This window comes from Antechinus flavipes, chromosome 2 (assembly GCF_016432865.1).
Source record: "Antechinus flavipes isolate AdamAnt ecotype Samford, QLD, Australia chromosome 2, AdamAnt_v2, whole genome shotgun sequence".
NCBI lineage: Eukaryota > Metazoa > Chordata > Mammalia > Dasyuromorphia > Dasyuridae > Antechinus > Antechinus flavipes.
Window position 1 is genome coordinate 257,255,522 of NC_067399.1, and position 19,762 is coordinate 257,275,283.

Consider the following 19,762-nt stretch of genomic DNA (forward strand, 5'->3'; position numbering starts at 1 on the left):
ATAGATCACAATTCAATCATTCCCAAGTGTTGTATCTTAATCTGACATCATTAAAGCATCATTACTCATCTCAATCTGTTGTCAATGGAGATGTCCACATGATTTTTTTATTTTTTAGCTGAGGCAATTGGGGTTAAGTGACTTGCCCACGATCACACAGTTAGCAAGTGTTAAGTGTCTGAGGTCAGATTTGAACTTAGGTCCTCCTGACTTCAGGGCTGGTGCTCTATCCACTGTTCCACCCAGCTGCTCTGGTTTCCACATGTTTTAAAGGAAGATATATTCAAGGCCAGAACAAAGGCTTCATCTTTTAACTTCATTAAATAAATCAGGCTACTATTGGTTACACTTTTTATATTTTAAAGAATTACATATTTAAAGAAAAACTATTTTCTGACAAAAAATTAGCAATATTGCTTTCATTTGCATTTACTCCCATGCCATAAGTTTTTGTTTTTTCAATTTATTTTGGAATCTTTTTTTTCTTTTGAGCAACTTTTTCTTCTGGTGTAGGAACAATTTGTTCCTTTTATGTAAGTATCATTTCAATATGGCAAGAGGAAACTCATGTATGAGTTGATTGGACCCTGAGCTCAGTAAGTATGCCTTTGTATTTATTTTGGGAGCCTTGTTAACTTGGATATGCTCAATGACAAGAGAATCTAAGAACAATTCGTGAGTTCTTTGTTACTCTGCATTTTTAAGCATGTGCAGCAAGAACTCAGCACTCTTTCTGGGCCAATAACCCTATGTCCAACCCTATTGCTTAGCCTGGCAGACCTGCCAGCTCTGTCAACAGAAAGGAACACATTGTTTCTTCAATATGACGGTTTTCAAATACCTGGGAGCTGTTCAGGTATACAAGGTCTTGATAGTTTGGACTGTTTCATGGGTGTTCTTGAAGTGTATCAGGAGATTTGAACCCCTTGACTTGTATGACTTTGTGAGATCCTGTAGGTTAAGAGAGTATTTCACCTAGGACCAATTCAAGGTAAAAGCATTAACAATAGTAATTGATCTAAGTCACCAAAGACCATGGAAAAGGAGAAGGGATTGACTTTAGGTCTTAGAGGCTGTGAAGCCCATTGAGTATGGCATACTCTGGGGGTTCTTATTCCAAATTTTATTTGCCTGGATTAACTGAATTCCCAGAAGGGTCTATAGACTAAGCTACATTCCCCCCTCAATGTTCTAGAGGTCTGCTTAAGGGACTAGTGGTGATTCTGGAGCTCCCATTCTAGTGTATTCTTTCTAGTTTCTGTTGCCAGTTACAGTTAGTGTCTCTCCTGTACCACTGATTAATTTTTGATTAGTGTCCCATTATCAATTTAATTAATTAATGCAATTAATGTAACATAACACAACTTACATCAGTTGGCAAGAAAACCCTGAAAATGACAGCATCCTCACCACAAGTTCTGCTTCCTGTCTGGTCCTTATAGCTATCATGTAGGGAAATGACTCCTGGGGAAAGAGTTAGTCATCTCTCCCTGCCACTTACACAGTAGGCAAGAAAGCTCAGCAAAAGCAGTAGGTACTCTAAAGGGGAAACTAGAAGGCAGCTGTGTTGAGAAACTAAAACCATAATGTTCACCATCTTGACCACTGTCTCCCTTCAGATCCTGATGGACATAGTTCAGGATTCTGCACACAAGAATCTTGGAAATAATTGTGTACCAACAGACCTGCTTTCAGCCCCTAAAAATCCCTAAAGTTATCATTGAGGGGAGAAATCTTTGTAGAGAAAGGACTCATTTTACTTATCGCCACTAGTACAACTGTTGCAATTACTACTAATAGGCAGAGAAACCCTGGGAGTGGCAGAAATTCCCTCCACCACCACCCCTGCCTCCCAACCAGTGAACCTGCTGCTAGGCCATTAGCAGGGGAGGTGACTTCTGTGGAGAAGGGGGCCAACAATCTCCACAAACTGTGACTGACAGACTGGGAAAGCCAGCTTAGATGAAGTAGCAAGGCACCCTGAGGGAAGCAAGAGACAAGCCAGACAAGTCAAACCACCACTATCACCTTGATAATCATCTCCCCTGAGATACTAATAAAGACATCCCAGAAACCCAGGAACTTGTGGAATAATAACTCTCCCAGCCTAGGGTCCTTAGTCATCATCCAGTGGAAATTTAGACATGGCTACTAAAAATCCAGGATAATGGATAGAGCACTGGGCTTAGAATCAGGAAGATTTGAGATCAAAACTGGCTTCAGATCCTCACTAACTGCAACTGGGCAAATCACTTGACCTTGTTTGCTTGTTTCTTCTTCTGTAAAATAAACTGAGGAAGGAAATGGAAAACTACCCCAGTATCTTTAACAAGAAAAACCCAAAAGGGCTCATGAAGAGTTGGACAAAGCAGAAATTTCTGAACAACAAGCGCTTAATAAATGTTTCACTCATTCCTTCATCATCCACTTAGCATTTTACAAAGAGCCTTCCATTATGCATGCGCAGAAGCTGGCTCATCAATGTCTCAAGTGAAGCTTATCTCTCCAAAGTCACCAAATGAACTTTTATTGCTTCCTCACTTTTCCTTTCCCTTGGCTTCGCTGCAGCTTTTGACCAACTCCTAGACATTTCCTCTCTATCCTTGATGCTTTCTTAGTTTTCCTCTTACCTGCTATCATTCTTTCTGTTTCTTTGTCCATTTCATTGTGCTACATACAAAAATTGGTTCTCAGACTTCTTTTCTTTCTCCATTTTCTCTTGCTTAGTGACTCATCAATTCAAGAATTATGTCTTATGAGATAACTCCTAAACTTTCATTTATAGTCCTGGTCTCTTTCTTGAGCTCTAGTCCCATATTATATGTTGATGTCCATTATCATGTAGATGTCCAATAGGTATTTCAAAGTCAATATAACCCAAGTGGAATGCAATATTTTTTCCACTCAAAGTGGAACATGATATTTTTTCTACTCAGTGCACCCTTCTTCCTAACATTTTTATATTTTGTTGATGTTGCTGCCATCCTTCCATTTACTATGGATTGAAACTTTGTGGTCATCCTTGACTTTTCTCTCACCTTCATCATCTTCCCCCACCTTAAACCACACCTAATCATTTCCCAGCTCTTGTTCATTTTCTTTTCACAATATCTCACATCTTTCCCCTTATCTATACTCCCACAGTCATCACCTTTGTTTAAGTCTTCTATCTCTGTCCTAGACCTCTGTAATAGCCTGTTTTTTTCTGCTTCCATTTTTTCTCCTCTCCAATCCATTCTTTTTACCATTATCAAAATAATCTTTTAAAGCAAGATTCCTAACCTTTTATTGCATCATAGACCCTTTTAGAAACCTGGTGAAACTTATGAACTCCTCATAAGAATATTTATTGTCTTCATTTACAAGTGAAGGAAATGCTAAATACCAATTGGAGATTAATGAAAATAAAGATGTAATTTTTTTTCTCTATCCAAATTCAGAAATTTCTTGAAATTTATTCATGGTCCAGGTTTAGGATCCACCTTCATCTTTTACTATGGCACTTCTCTGCTCAAGAAACTTTACCATCTCTCTTTTACTCAGAGAAAATTAAAACTCCTTTTTGGCATTTAGAACTCTTCATAATCTGATTTTAATCTACCTTTTTAGATTTATTTCAGATTGTTCCATCCCTTGCACACCAAATGTGACCAAACTAGTCTTCTTGTTGCTCCTTATCTGTGATATTTTATCTCATGCCTTTGTGCCTTTGGAATAGTCTTCCTCCTGAACTTATTTCAAGGCTCAGGTCAAAGGCCACCATCTACCTAAAGCTTTTCCTGGTCCTTGCTCCAGTGTTTGGTGGTCCTTCCTCAAATTACATATCTATGTTACCTATTAGAATGTAAATTTTTTGAAGGAGGGGCTATTTAATTTTCCTCTTTTTATTTCCCAAATTTAGCATAATGCTTTGTATATAATAAGTTCTCCACAAGTTTTTATTGAATTAAATTGGTAAGGAGCAGATATGTCCTTTGGGTCATTTCTCTCTACCTCAAATGCTTTAGAATCTATTTGCTTTGTTCATAGTATGAGGGAACAGAAATCTCTGATGTCTTCAATTTCTAAAATTTGGTCTTTTATAAAAGTAAATTGTCCCAAAACTGGATAGGTTCTGAGGAGGGTGGGAATCCTTAGAGGATTGAGTTTCTTGATTTTCTGTTGATTCAAGCGTAATCAACAAATAACAGAAAGGTTTGGTTACATGGCAATACTTTAAAATTCTTTTTTTTTTTTTGTATGTGTTTGTTCACTTGTGCTTTTGAAGGGGCATTTTCTCTATTTTGTTTTTGTTTTTATATTGTTTTATTTTGTTTATATGTTGCTTTATTTGTCCATGGGTGTTAAAATAAAATGTATTATTAAAAACAAGAAAAATGAAACAAATAGTCCCTGGTTCATGGTGCATCAGATAATATTCTTCGTAATAACAAAATACCACACAGTCTAAACTACTGCTTATAGAGATAATGCAAATGTGAGAATAAAATGGGAAATAAAAGCTTTAGCCAGGATTCATTCTTTTTCCAAAATCAGCTTCCCTGGCAGCGAAGGAAGACTAAAAGGCTGCTGTGCTTCAAAAAAATGGCTCAGAATGACTCTTTAGTATCAGAAGTAACTTTCTCTTCAATTCTAGCATTATGAGAAATATATTTTTCATGGTCCATAAAGATCCATTAATGATGTTATTCCTTATGGACATTCCCTAATTGGCTGTTTACATTTGCTTTTGGAAGAACAGTCTTGAAATGCAATTTCTCCACTAGTTCTATTTCCCAGGGTATCTGTTTTTCTCTTTTCTGTGACTGAATTTGCAGCACACTCCCAGTGATCAAGCTGTGAGCTGCTATTGTATCTATGTGGGCTCCAGGGTATCTTTGGAAGAAGGAAATGGTAGTTGTTCCTGTTGTCCTCCAGGGTCTGTCCAGTTTTGCAGACAGTCCATAACTGAGACTAGAGCTTCCAAAGGTACTCCTCAAGTAATTAATTCTCTATGAAATATTGGATGGCCCAGATGATACTGGGAACCTCTGGCATCCTTCTAGGGGTTTGTTACTCTCACTATTTGGGGACAGGAGAAAATGCCTGCTGGACATCTCTGGGTGCCCTAGAAGCATTGCAAACATAACATATCTAAAATGGAACTCTTTATAATTACCCTGAAATTAATTTCTTCTTCAAGCTTCCTGGGTTTTTTTTTTTGGGGGGGGGGCACATAGTCACATAGATTTGTAAACTCATATTTATCTTTCCCTTTCACTCAATATCAATTGCTTGCCAAGTCTTTCTGGGCTCACCTCAATTTATCTTTCCTTTTCTCTCTACTCCCATAGTTTCTACCTTAGCTTAGACTCTGCCACTCCATAGCAATTGATGTCTTTCCCTCCAAATTTCTCTTGCCTAAGCCATCATCCATAATATTGTCAAATCAATATTTTAAAAACATAGATCTGACGATGTTTGTTTTCTATGCACAAGTTTTTAATGGTTTCCTATTAATTACAGGATGAAACAGAAAATCCTCTCCTTAGCATTTAAGGCCTTCCAAAATCTGATCTACATCTTCACAATCATTTCATATTATTCTCATTCATATATCTCCTCATCCTCTCCACCTCTCCAGCCTAGTCAAACCTACCTGCTTGCTATTTTCCTGAACAAGATGTCCCATCTCCAACCTCCATGCCTTTGTATAAGTGATTTCTCCATTTTGGAAATTTTCTTCTTTCTCATCTCTGTCTTGTAGCAACTTAGTATCTTTGAAAGTATAGCTGAGATGTTATCACTTAAACAAGGTTCCTAACTCCCCCCATCCTTCTAGTTATTATTACTGTTTTTCTTGAAAATATTTTGAATGTAATTTGTATATACTTCTTTGTATATATGTATCCTCCCTTCCCCCAAATAATCTAAGTTCCTTTAGTGCTTGAATTATTTATTTTGGTCTTTGTATTTCCTATGCTTAGCACAGTGTCTTCCACATATTAATCACTTATTAAATGTTTTCTGATTGAATCAATTGTTTGCTGAACAAATAATCAAGAATGAATTCTTGATCCAATATAAGTTAAACTAAGAGGCTTCAGAAGTGCTTTCTACCTCTGAGAGTCTGAATTTATGCCCAAAGTCAAGAGATGATATCACATGTCCCAGATATGGGATTGGCTGTTAAGAGAAATAGGGATTAGTGAGGCCCTGGTAGACAGGAGATAAGAAGTGTTTTGGGGACTTGTGTCTGTATAAATATGTGTGATCTTTTGATTCCAGTTATCCAAACTACAGACCTGAATATTCTCCCATAGATCCTATTTTCATGACATTAATTTAGCTTCTTGCTGGGCCTAGAAAAAATCCCAGACCATTGAGAATGAGAAGTTCAAACTATGGGAAATTTTCATTCATCTCCCCCAATGGACCACTGCAGTGAGTTCACAAAGGAAACCAGTCTTGGAGAATCAGTTTAGGATGGTACAAAGAGTATTGGATTTGAAGGCAATATGATCTAGGTACAAGTCCAAGCTTGGACACTTACTATAAACAAACATTTTTGAGTTGTGTGACTATGGGTATGTTATTCTATTAAGTGAGGTTATCATTATCAGCCTTAGTTTCTTTTTTTTGTAAAATGAAATTGCCTGGTAACTTATGGAACCAGGAAAAAGAGAAGAGAAGAGAAGAAAAGAGAAGAGAAGAGAAGAGAAAGAAGAGAGAGGGGAAGAGAGGAGGGGAAAGAGAGACAGAAAGGAAGAGAGAGAATATATGGTGAGCCCTAAGTAGAGGAATTGTAGAGATTTTGATTTCATCTTGCATGGAAGAGATGGCATTAAAAATGGCAATGGAGTAAAAATAACTTTGGATTTTGAGACTGATGATTCAAATCTTGTGTCTATGAATCAACCAGTTATTCTTTGAACAGAGTACTAGACTTGGAGTCAAGAAGATCTGAGTTCAAATCTTATCTAAGATATTTACTGGCTATGAATTGGGGAAGTCATTTAGTTTTTATCACATAGTCTCGAGGGTTGCTGTGAGAAACCGATGAACTAACATATGTAAAAGTTTTGCAAACCTTAGAGTTTTCATATAAATGCTAAATATTGTTACTGTTAACCTTAGGGTATTTGTATAACACTATTATTACTGTTAACCTTAGAGTACTTATGTAAATGCTAACTATTATCACTGTTATTGAATCCCTGGTTCAATAGTTTCCTCCTATTCAAAATGAAGGAATTGGACTAGATTATCTCTAAGGTCCTTTATGGTTTAATGATTATACTTCTATGATCACAAAATTTTAGAGACTTATTCACATCTTGTCTGTTAAACTAATAAATGGGTGATTATGAGAAATAGCAGTGTGAGAAGAATGAAAACTAACCTCAAACTCCCTTTCTTTAATAATCAAGAAGCATTGGACTAAGCCAGGACTTGAGGGAGAGGTGGTTTTTATAAGAGGAACACTTTTACTTGGGACATTTTTAGGGAAATTGGCTATTATTGAATACTTCATATTTTATTTATTTATTCACTCATTCATTTGCTTATTTATTTGTTTGTTTGTTTGTTTATTTTTTGAGCCAAAGAACAGCAATGGATAGGGTTCTGACATAGAAGAGAAAGCCTGGACTTTGACATCTACTTGAACTATGAGTGATGTGGATTGTACAGATTTAAAGGAGATTGATTCTCTAGTAATTCCTAATGCTTTCACATCATGGAAGATCTTATTTGCATTGTAGTTCTATAACTTCTAGATGACTATATAGGTCCCTGGAGAAGGAGGGGATTTCCAGCAGGAAGAGGCTGTTTGTTTTACAACCCTAAATGCATGTGTGTGTGTAAAATTCAATCCAAATTTCAGTCTCTTTATAATGCCTTTTAACTCTGTAAGCTTCTATATACTCTTCTGTGTACCCTTTTGCATACCATGTGACCCTCCTTTTAAAAATCAAATGCTAGTAAATGGCTCAGGTACATGAAGTAGCTATGAATCAATCACTTAGTTTCAATGTTGTTTCAAAGGACCAAGAAATAAAAAGACAAGGCAAATTTGTAACTTATCAAAGTATGTCAGAAGAATTTCACAGTTTATTAAGGACACACAAGTAGGATTCAGGAGGGATTCAAGCTCCTTCTGGAGAAACACTCAGAATTTAATTAAAATTTCTTCTATAATATTATGATCTATATGAATCTATTACAGTAGGGTGGATATGCCATGCACACATTTTCCCCCAGGATCTTGGTGGGAATCATGAACCAAGACAATAAGATTATTCTACAAGTATCTTTTATGTAATGGTTCAAAAGTCTTTTATAACATAAGAGTTTCTGACACAATGGTGTATTTTCTAAATAGAACTTTGGGTTATATAGTCTTCCTAAATTTTCTCCATTTAATCATTTCTGCCTTCTCAAGTCTCTTTCCCATATAGCTTACTCAATATCTTGTTCCCCTAATTCTGGTCATACACACACATAGCTAAGTCACCTATTACCCTCTGCCCACTCAGTTTCCATAGAACACTTATTTAAAAGTAGGATCTGAAGATAAACTCAGTTTTGCCATGATTTGGATAATCCATAGGAGAAATAGTTAGATTTCAGAACTTTTGTCACTGTTCAATTAAAGCAGGGAAGCCAAAGGGAAGACCAAGTATGAAAAGAATAGGACACAATCATCTATTCACCATCATTAAACACCCTACTATAAAAAAGCTGTAGAAGAGGTGTTTGTTGATAGCTGGTTATTGTACAGTGGTATAATAGGTTGTTGAGAAATCAGAGTACCTGAGTTGAAATCATACACTTTCATAGATTATAAGTGATGGCACACTTAAATCTCATTTGTAAGTAGTTTAAGGTAGCAATACGTAGATTATGTGAACTGAGAAAGTGAGAACAGTGTGAATGCATGAGTGATAATGATGCAAATCATACTACTACTACTTTATTCATTCAATTAGTCATCATGACTTTATAAAGGGTTTATTTTATGTTGGACACTGTGCTGAGTATGGAGAATACAAGACAAAAACAACCTTTATCCTCAAGGAGTTCATGTTCTAATAGAGGAAGTAGCATGTAAATAATTAGGTATGTTCAAGATATAAATAGAGGTGATGGAAGGTAATCTCAGAGGGGAAAGATCTTCTAGCTAAAAGTTGGAGAGACTGGTAACACTTCCTATAAAAGGAAGAATTTGATTTGAGTCTTGAAGGAAGAAGTCAGGGAAAGTAAGATGTAAATATGAAAAGGAAGAGCATTCCAGGAAGGGAGAAAAGCCAATACAAAGACATGGAGATGGGAGATGGAATAAAAAAAACAACAACAAAAAACCCCAACAAACAACAGAACAGTTAGTAGCTCAGTGTAGCTGATCACAGAGTTCATGGATAGAATAAAGAGTTGAGAAGATTGGAAAAGCAGGAAGAGGCCAAGTTGTGAAGGATTTTAAATGATAAACAGTTTTGAGTTTCAAATTCTGTCCCTCTCTCCTTCCCTTCCCTCTCCTCTCTCTGAGATAGTAAGCAATCTGAAATAGTTTATCCATGTATTTGACCTTCTTTCTAATGCCCTCAAAACCTTACTAGAGAAGTGGAGTTAAGTATTCCTTTCACTATACATCCCTGCAATAGGTAGAGATGTGACTTTAGTTTAGATTAGTTACTTTCCTTCCATTGAACTCAGTTTCTTGATCTGTGGAATGAAGAGCTTGGACTAAGTGGCCTCTGAAACCTATTGTAGTTCTAACTATATGAAGCACCTGGCAAAGAATTGGACATTTAAGTTCCCATCAATTGGGAATGACTGAACATATGAATGTAATGGAATACTTTGGTGCTATAAGAAATGATGAGCAGGTGGATTTCAGAAAAATCTGGAAAAATTTACATGAACTGATGTTAAGTGAATTGACCAGATTGCACAATAACAGCAACATGGTGTCATGATCAACTATGATAGATTTAGCTCTTCTCAGCAACATAGTGATCAAGATTATTCCAAAAGACTTGTGACTGAAAATGCCATCCACATTCAGAGAAAGAGTCTCAATGTAAATCAAAACATACTATTTCCATTTTTAAAAAATTGTTTTTGTTTTTTCTTTCTTGTGGTTTTCCTCTTTTGTTCTGATTCTTCTTTCACAATATGACTAATATAGAAATATGTTTAACATATATGTATATGTACATATATAGCCTATATTGGGTTGCTTGCTGTCTTAGTAAGAGGGGAGAAAAAAGAGAGAGGGAGAAAAATCTGAAAGTCAAAATATTACAAAAATGAATGTTGAAAACTATTTTTACATATAATTGGAAAAAATAAACATATGTAAGTATAGGAACCATAGCAGAGCAGTTAATGAGTTGTTGATTTATTTTAATGATACTTTTATTCTTCAAAAAGTGGAGAAAACAAAAAGGGGACATTCTACTGTGTATCTAATTTTCAACAAGAAGAAATTTGTTGTGTTGGTGACAAAAATGGGGATCTTGGGAACAAGAGACCATTCTATATTAATTTTTTTTGAAAAAGAAAGAAAGGAAAGCCATTTTGTACTCTAAATTTAATTTTTTAAAACTTTTGTAGTCTTTAAAGAATTTTATTAATCTAGAAACAAAAGAAAATGACAACTGGCTTTTACATAGCACTTTAAGACATGTAAAGTGTTTTCTACATTGAATTTATATTATTTGTGTAATGCACTGACTTTGATCTCCAAATAGGAAGTTGTATAGTTATATGGATGATTCTTTTCTTTCCCTAAGGAATGCACTGCATCAGGAACTCCTAGGCTACTTTGTTTGGATCAGATTCCTTTAAAAGAAGCACCCAAATTCCATGAAGACTCAAAAGGCTCTATGAAACTTCTTGAGCCTTTGAATAAATGATTGACAAAAGCATTTAGTGGGCACTTAATAGGAAGTAGGAATACACATACAAATGTGTGGTTGTTCCTATCTTCAAGAAACTTACTTTTAATAATGGGGAATGATAGAGAAGACAAGACATATAGAGGAGTAGTGACCAGAGAAGGGAATTTTGGTCAAAGAAGCTCTGGGAATTGTGAATAGCACTAAAGGGCAGTCAATTGTCATGTCCTCTTCAGAAGCAATAGTAGTATTAATTTGGTTACTAATCCCAAAGAAAGAAACAGAAATAAGACGAATATAATTGTCAGGGTAGATTGCACAATATCCAGGTTGGATGTATATGATTCATGTTCTGGGTCCAAATAATATGGGTTAATTAAATAATTAGATAATAATGTGTTAGTCAAGTTTGTATTCACCTACTCACTAGTAAGGACAGCTGAGTCCCTAACATAGATCTACCCCTGTCAGCTGATCCAGAATCCTGAGAGGTAGGGTTATACCCAGTATTCACCTTTTCCCACATCTTTTTTTTTTTGTTGTTGTTGTTATAGCTTTTTATATACAAAACATATGCATGGATAATTTTTCAACATTGACTCTTGTAACAACTTCTGTTTCAATTTTTCCCCTCCTTCCCTTCACCTCCTCCCCTAGATGGCAGGTAGTCCCATACGTGTTAAATATGTTAAATACAATATATGTATACATATTTATATAGTTATCTTGCTATACAAGAAAGATTGGATTTAGAAAGAAGGTTAAAAATAACCTGAGAAGAAAAAACAAAAATGTAAGCAAACAATAACAGAAAGAGTGGAAATACTATGTTGTGGTTCATACTCATTTCCCTGTGTTCTTTCTCTGGGTGTAGCTGTTTCTGTTCATTACACAAAAATTGGAACTGATTTGGATCCTCTCATTGTTGAAGAGGGCCATGTCCATCAGAATTTATCATCATATAGTATTATTGTTGAAGTGTATAATGATCTCCTGGTTCTGCTCATTTCACTCAGCATCATTTTATGCAAGTTTTTACAAGCCTCTCTGTATTCATCCTGCTGGTCATTTCTTATAGAACAATAATACTCCATAACATTCATATACCACAATTTATTCAGCCATTCTCCAACTTATGGGTATCCATTCAATTTCCAGTTTCTAGCTACCATGAAAAAGGCTGACACAAACATTTTTGCACATACTTTCTCTTTTTTAATATCTCGTTGGGATATAAGCCCAATAGTAACACTGCTAGATCAAAGAGTATGCACAGTTTGATAACTTTTTTAGTATAGTTCTAAATTGCTCTCCAGAATGGTTGGATCCATTCATAACTGCACCAACAATGCATCAGTGTCCCAGTTTTCCCCCTCCAACATTCAGTATTATCTTTTCCTGTCATCTTAGCCAATCTGAGAGGTGTGTAGTGGTATCTCAGAGTTGTCTTAATTTGCATTTCTCTGATCAATAATGATTTGGAACACCTTTTCATATGATTAGAAATAGTTTCAATTTCATCATCTGAAAATTGTCTGTTCATATTCTTTGACCATTTAACAAATGGAGAATGGCTTGATTTCTTATAAATTACAGTCAATTCTCTCTATATTTTAAAGATGAAGCCTTTATCAGAACCTTTAGCTGTAAAAATGTTTTCCCAGTTTACTGCTTCCCTTCTAATCCTGTCCACATTAGTTTTGTTTGTACAAAAGCTTTTCAACTTAATATAATCTAAATTTTCTATTTTGTGATCAATAATGATCTCTAGTTCTTCTTTGGTCACAAATTCCTTCCTCCTCCACAGGTCTGAGAGGTAAACTATCCTATGTTCCTCTAATTTATTTATAATCTCAATCTTTATGCCTAGATCATGTACCCATTTTGATCTTATCTTGGTGTATGGTGTTAAGTGTGGGTCAATGCCTAGTTTCTGCCCTACTAATTTCCAATTTTCCCAGCAGTTTTTGTTAACTAATGAATTCTTATCCAAAAAGCTGGAGTCTTTGGGTTTATCAAACACTAGATTGTTATAGTTATTGAATATTTTGTCCTGTTAACCTAACCTATTCCACTGATCAACTAGTCTGTTTCTTAGCCAATACCAAATGATTTTGGTGACCGCTGCTTTGTAATATAGTTTTAGATCAGGTACAACTAGGCCACCTTCATTTCATTTATTTTTTCATTAGTTCCCTTGAAATTCTTGACTTTTTGTTCTTTCAGATAAATTTTATTGTTATTTTTTCTAGGTCCTTAAAATAGTTTCTTGGGAGTTTGATGGTGTAGCAGTAAATAAATAGATTAGTTTAGGTAGTATTGTCATCTTTATTATATTTACTCGACCTATCCACTTTTCCCATGTCTTGAGAGAAAATGAATGCACACATTACAAAATGCTTGGTTGAGATTTTTGCACCAATTTCATTAGATAACATGGCTGATCCTTGATCACTTGGTCACAAGGGACTTCTCAGAGTTAAATGTGTCTACTGCTCCATAGTCAATGGTTGTTATGGAAATTAATGAATGCAGCTACAAAGTACGAGTTCTTTAACTGCATGGAATTCAGGAGAAGGTAAAGGGCAGAAACAGAGTTTGAAGTTACCTGCAGAAAATTGTAATTTTCCTTTTCTGGTTCAGTGTTTTGTTTCTCACACTTATTATAAAAACTTCAGTTCCTGATGTTCAAGGTTTTCTGTAAATTAGTTACATCTCTTCCCCTCCTCTTCCCCATCCCTCCTACATTCTATCAGGCTTTTGTTTTTATCCCCATGTCCTTTCCAGACATCACTACTGTCTTGGGGTCATTTAGGAATTGCTGATCCTGGCTACTGATCTTGGTTCCAGATTCATTCACTGCCACAGTGTCTCCCTTTCAGTCTCAAGATATACATCTCCAGTCACCAAAATCCTTGGTGTCTATTCTACCTTCTCCTCCTGCCTCCACTCACATTTGCTAATTGACCTCTAAGAAAACATTGGAACTTAAGCACCCATCTACCTCAGTCTGTAAGCACCCAAGAAACTCTGCTGAATTGTCAATTGCAGAATAGTACTGACTTGTATTGATAGAGGGAATATTCTCACTTGAAGTTCTCTATAGCAGGGCTTCTTAAACTTTTTCCACTGGTGCATCTTTTTTGCTGGAGAAATGTTTATGTGAACTTAGGTATATAGGCATATAAAGCAGTCATACAAATATAAAATTTATTGATAATAAATCTAAAATTGATTTTTTAAACGTTCTTTCATATATATGTATATATATAAAATATATATATGATTTTTTTTACCATTTATTAAAAATGAAAGGAAATTTAAATACTAATGAGATGGATCTCCTCATTTTTACATAAAGAATTAAATTAATGTTTGAGACCTTTCACTGTTGCTAAAGTTTTTGTGATCCCCATATTCAATTATATGACCCCAGATGGGGTGATGACTCACAGTTTAAGAAGCTTTACTCTGCAGCAATGAAATCATAGGTCTGTACAAAAGAAAAAATCCACATTAACATTGGATTACAGACAAGTTGGCTCATTTTGAGCTATTGCCTTTGACAAGGGTGAACTCTATAAAAAATTGTGTAAAATAATCACTGAAACTATCTCCCTTTGATCTGCAAAAGAAGAGAGATCAGGGTATCCCAGACTCCAGAGAGTCTAGAAAGAAGGCACATCCTCCCAGATTGAGATAAGCAGTGTCATTTAAGGGGAAATCAACCCCCATTGATTTTGGAGAGTCTGCATCCTCATTCAGGAAACTCCAAAATCTTCAAAGTGATTTTCATTCAATTGGGAGATCCTGGTCTGATAATCAGTTCAAACTGACCCCAGATTTGCTCATAAAATAGGTTTTTGCCAGCTCATTCTTTGCAATTTTTTTCATTAAGAAAATGCCTGCTAAGGGAAAACCTCTTGGTGAAAAATAAAACCTTTTCTTGCCACAGACTTTGGGGTTCGGGAATTCTTTCACTTCTGAACCTGTGCCTCTGAGCAGAAAGGATCTCATTCACACACATCATCACCTTCAAATAATCTTTTTTCTGGGAAGATGGAGATGTCGTCTCCATTTGATTGAAGCTAAGAATTTCCACAGGTTTGAGTGGCTTTCTGCCTTGCCCAGGTCTTTAGCTGGGGAGGGTGAAATGGAGGAAAATGTCTCATTTTATTTTGTGCCTTAGAAAACAATCCCCTTTTTCTTGGGAGAAAGGGAAAAGAGGAACTGTTCTCATAGCCAGCTTCTGAGTAGTCTGGGTCATAGATGTAGAATCAAAAGGAATCTTAAAGATCAGTAAATACAAGTGCTTCATTTTATATATGAGAAAACTGAGGTGAAACTACTTCAAAGAAGTCATTGTGGTAGTAAGTAGCAGAATAAATATTTGAAGCTGGGTCCTCTGACAGCAAAGCCAGTATTCTGACTGACGAGGTTGGGCACAGGGCAGGGAGTTTTGGGAACCCCTTTTTGTTCGGTGCAGGTCCTTCATAAGTGAATTTATGAACCCAAAAAGTTAAACTGGCAAAAGCAGTTTATTATTAGAACTGAGAAGTCAGCTTTTGCAGGCTTCCTTAGTGGCAGGTCCCAACAGAGAAGTAAAGATCTAGCAGAGAAATCCTCTAGCAGAGAAAGTTTCTAGCAGAGAAATTCTGACAGAGAGGTGAATAGGGTCCTGTTAGGATAGGTGTGAGAGATAAAGAGGGAGTAACGCTGAAAAGAGAATGTCTTTTCAGCAGACAGAAGGTTATAGCTATGCCAAGGGCTGAGAGAGGTTCCTTGGCATGATTCCGGTTTTTAGGCCCTCTGCAAGAGATTGGGCTAGAGGAAGCTTGGTTTATGGCAGCTCTTGGTGGGGCTGAGAGCAGTTTGAGTTGGAATCAGAATAGAGAATCTTAGAATTGAATGAGTGTCCCTGGACTAATCTCCGACTCAGTAGAGGTCAATAGAAATCTAGATCTCCAGCTCGGGCCAAGTAGGAGTTATCCTGGACTCTCTAGTCCCATCTAGATAACAGAATGAAACCACTTTATCTTGATTCCCTGGGGTGGGTCTCTCAGGGGAGAGCTTCTCTGAGGGAGTTTCCCAAGAGTCCCCTCCCCAAAGCCCAGGAGAGAGAGAGAGAGTTTCGGGGCTCCCCTCTTCATGACCACTATCCACAACCATCTCTGATAGATGACCTTTGCTATTACTTAGTGAACATGCTTTTATTCTCTTTTCCTTCCACTTCCTTTCTATCTCTTCTCCTCTCCTTTCCTTTATTCTCTTCTCTTTCCCCCTCCCCTCCCTGACTCTCATTTTTCCCTCTCCTTCCTTCTTTTCCCTTCCCCTCTCCACTTTTCCTCTCCCTCCTCCTCCTTTTTCTCTTCCTCCTCTCTCTCTGTGTATAGATATTCTTTTTGGAAAATCAAATAGAATTTCCCATTCTTCTTGGATGTGTCAAAATCAACTAGTTCTATTTCATAGATTGTCAATTTCCTTATTTCTTTCAAAAATTCCTTTCAATTTCTTTCATTGTCAGCTGGTTTAAGATCAGGTTCCTGGGATATAGGACCTCAGTCAGGGAGCAGCGATTCAAACTTGGGACACAGAGCTAGAGCTGAGCAGGCCCTGGGTCAGAGGTTCACAGGGCCATAACTGGGCAGGGTCACAGACAGACCTCTACTCAGTAGCTGAGCACTCTTCTGAAGTGGCAAATATAACGTGAGCTGTAATCATGAACAATTGTATACTCAGGATTCACACAATGCCCCTCATTTCTGTGTTCCCAGATCCACACAATGTGAGAATAATCATGAGCAATTGTATGCTCAGGAGCATCTGAGAAAATGTCACCTCCAGACCACTTTTCTATATAAGCCAGAGAAGTCCATTGTAATCCTAAATGATAAAGGAAACCCTCCCTCTTTTTACTCCCCCCATACCTTCCCTTTCCACTGCTCCCCATCTCTTTCCCCTTTGTCTGAGGTCTAATCTATCTTGGTTCAGAAAAAAGCACCTCTATTCTTCTGTCCCTGGTGCTGTATTGTTTTGTTCACTCTGCTCTCATACTTGTTTTCTAAACAATTTGCATACTGTCATATAAAACTCATTGTGTTATGTGAACTGAGACCCTCTTGAGAAACTTACTTTCCCAACCTCTCCTGGGGCATCCCAAAAGACCAGGTGGGCAGAGAGGGGAAAGTGCCCTTTATCTGATCCTTTGTCCAGTCAGGGAGGAAGGGAAATAGATATGCAGTGTGCTGGAGGGAAGGGAAATTGGAATCACAGTCAGAAATTCTGGGGCCTACTGTTTACGCTACATATTAGCTTTAGGACTCTGGCCCAGTTTTTTGACTGACTTTTTTGAGTCTGGGTTTTCTCATCTGCAAAATGAGAATATTAGTTCTTGTATGATCTACCTCACAGATTTATGAGGAAATGATTTTGTAAACTTTGAAGTGTGATATAAATGTGACCTATTTATATATTTGAACCATGGCACCCCAAACCTGGAGACTTTCACCCATCATATGTTTTGTTATTATACTGGAGGCATGGTTTAATCAATTAACTATTCATTACACAGGTACTAAATGTTAGTGGTGGGCTATCAACCAATTGATCAATAAACATGTATTAAGGATTTGCTATAGGCCAGACACTGTGCTAAGAATTGGGTATACAAAGACAAAAATAACACTGGGGAAGGCAGCGTGATGAATGTTGAAATAAGTTGTTCGCTTGGATTTAAGGTTTAAATATGATTCTGTGTGGTTTGAGGGAAGCTTTGTGTCTGGGTTTTTGGATATGTGAGAGAATAGGCTATCACTGTTTATCTGCATGCATTCCTGGGTTCATTTATATCTCTAAATCTATGTATGTGCTTCCAAATGACTTTGTATCTCTCTATGAAGATGTTTCCAATCTGTCAAACCTGTGTATACTTTTGAAATGTTTGATATCTTTGAATTTCAAGACTCCTTAGATATTATCCAGCATATTTTGGTATTATCTATTATAATCTAATATTACCTAGTATAATTCCCTTATTTTGTAGCTGAGGAAACTGAAGCCTTGAGAGAAGAATTGACTTACTTAAAAGTTGCCCAGTAGTGCCAGAGCCGAGATTTAAAACTAGGTTTCTTGACTCCTAGTCTTGGACTCAATCTGGTGTACCAGGCTACTTTCTGTCCTCAGGTATTAAGGCACAGGAATGTAACTCTGAAGTTATGGTTTCTATAGTTGGATTGCTGGGGTCTAGGTTGTGGGTTTTTTCCTGTTGTGGGTCTAAGTGCTCTGCTTCTCCCATAAACTTCCCCAGAAATTTCACTTGGTGCTGTATATTCTTTGAGGAAGATTCAGCTCCATAAACCATGGGCCTTTCAATCTGCTATGAGAAAGGACTAGATTGGAGCTTTTTAGACACTATTCTAGGACTTTCTATGGAGCTATCTGAGAGACATACTTGTTTTAATTTAGTGTAGAATCCATCAAAGGGCACATTTCCCACAGAAAGGACCCAGAGTGAAGTTCCATGGGAAATGTTTTTTCCTACTCTTCCCACTCCACACACACTTAGATGCAACCTCTGCCTCAGCCTCTGTTTGCTACCTGGTGAGGTCTTTTGGACACCAGCTCTGTTTGTTCTGTCTACCTGGAATCTAAATTCAAATGTTAGACTGCAAAGGATGATGGATTTGGGGTCAGAGAAATCTGGGTTACATTGTTGTCTACTAGCTCTCAGTCTAATGAGTCATTTAACTTCTCTGACAGTTTTCTCATTGTTATAATCAGGATTACAGTATCTGTAGTACTTATTTCACAAGGTTGTTTTTAGAATCAAATGAAATGTTCTGTAAGAAACACAATGGTCTTAGTTCCTTCAGTTGTTCCTGTGATACAATTTCAAACATTTTGGCAACTTGGCTGTTGAATATGCCAGGTAGGTAGTAAGTAGATAGACTGACAGGCTTGGAGTCAGGAAGATATATCTTCTTGAGTTCAAATCTATCCTCAAAAACTTACTAGCTATGTAATCCTGGGCAAGTCACTTAATCCTGTTTGCCTCAGTTTCCTCTAGTGTCTTTGCAAGAAAATCCTAAATAAGAACACAAAGAGTTGGTTATGATTGAAACTACAGAACAACAAGAAGGACAAAGGTGGTTAAATAGATGAAGAGATAAATATGCACTTAAGAAAACCCAAGTCCAAATTTTGCTTCAGATATCTACTTATTTGTGACTTTAGCAAGTCATTTAATCTCTCCATGCCTCAGTTTTCTCAGCTATAAAATGTAGATAATAAAATCATCTTGTAGCATTGCTATGAAGTTCAGATGAAGTAACATATGTAGAACATTTTGCAAATCTTGAAGTTCTATATAAATGCTAACTGTTGTTATTAATAATAATATTATTATCATCTGGACTACTATATGCTTCCCATTGTCCTTCCTAATAGTGTTGTCTTGAATTTAATACAGCAATCCAGAGAGGACCTGACCAAGGCTTGGCATAGTGGGGCAATTCCCTTTTGTATATCATGTTCTTATTAAAGCATAATCAATTTTTTTTAATGCTTCATATTGCATTAGCTTCTTTGGCTATTCTGATGTCTCAGATGGAGCTTGTAGTCCATGAAAACTCTCAGGTATTTTCCACCTATGGGTTTTTTCCTAACCTTGGCTTCTCCAACCAATCCTTGAACAGCTGCTTTTTATAGAAGCCTGAATGTAGGGTATACCCTTTCTCCCCCATGGTAGCTTTATTGGAATACATGAAAATAGCTTCATACAGGATGGGCAGACAAGGATGCCTTGTGCCGCGATTATGAGGCCAAACCGCACCGATACCATCACAAATGCCTCAACAAAAAGCATGGTTGAGCTGAAATAGGAA

General features: G+C 36.7%; 1 pseudogene; it reads right to left on the reverse strand.

Moving 5' to 3' along the window:
- Positions 1-429: 429 nt before the first annotated feature.
- On the reverse strand, positions 430-5,671 carry LOC127546579 (60S ribosomal protein L17-like; annotated as a pseudogene).
- Between the last annotated feature and the right edge of the window lie 14,091 nt (positions 5,672-19,762).